Source organism: Etheostoma spectabile, chromosome 13, assembly GCF_008692095.1.
Source record: "Etheostoma spectabile isolate EspeVRDwgs_2016 chromosome 13, UIUC_Espe_1.0, whole genome shotgun sequence".
Classification (NCBI taxonomy): domain Eukaryota; kingdom Metazoa; phylum Chordata; class Actinopteri; order Perciformes; family Percidae; genus Etheostoma; species Etheostoma spectabile.
Window position 1 is genome coordinate 29,020,414 of NC_045745.1, and position 866 is coordinate 29,021,279.

An 866-nucleotide genomic window follows, 5' to 3' on the forward strand; every position below is an offset into this window, starting at 1 on the left:
CAGGTAGACCGAGAAAGATTTCAGCCAAAAGTGCAAGAAGAATTGCTCGGGATGCAAAGAAGAACCCAAAAGTAACATCAGGGGAAATACAGGCTGCTCTGGAAACAGAAAAAGAAAATGACGGTAATTGAACAAAAATAAGCTGCACGGTCGAGTTGCCAGAAAGAAGCCTTTACTGCGTCAATTATTTCCTTTTCTAGCACACTGTAAGTGACGAGACCAAAACAGAGCTTTATGGTCACAACCATAAGCGATATGTTTGGAGAAGGGTCAACAAGGCCTGTAGTGAACAGAATCCCATCCCTACCGTGAAGCATGGTGGTGGCTCACTGATGTTTTGGGGGGTTGTGAGCTCTAAAGACATGGGGAATCTTGTGAAGACTGATGGCAAATTGAATGCAGCATGTTATCAGAAAATATTGGCAGACAATTTGCATTCTTCTGCACGGAATCTGTGCATGGGACGGTCTTGGACTTTCCAGCACGACAATGACCCCAAGCACAAGGCCAGTGACCCTCCAGTGGTTCCAGCAGAAAAAGGTGAAGGTTCTGGAGCGGCCATCACAGTCTTCTGACCTTAATGTCATCGAGCCACTCTGAGGAGATCTCAAACGTGCGGTTCATGCAAAACGACCAAAGACTTTGCATGAACTGGAGGGATTTTGCCAAGATGAATGGGCAGCTATACCACCTGCAAGAATTTGGGATTTCAAAGACAAAAATTACAAAAGACTGCACACTGTCATTGATGCTAAAGGTGGCAATACACAGTATTAAGAAATAAGGGTAAGTCTTTTGAACAGTGGTCAGTTCATTTTTGCTATGTTGCCATGTTTTGTTTTATGATTGTGCCATTCTGTTAGGAC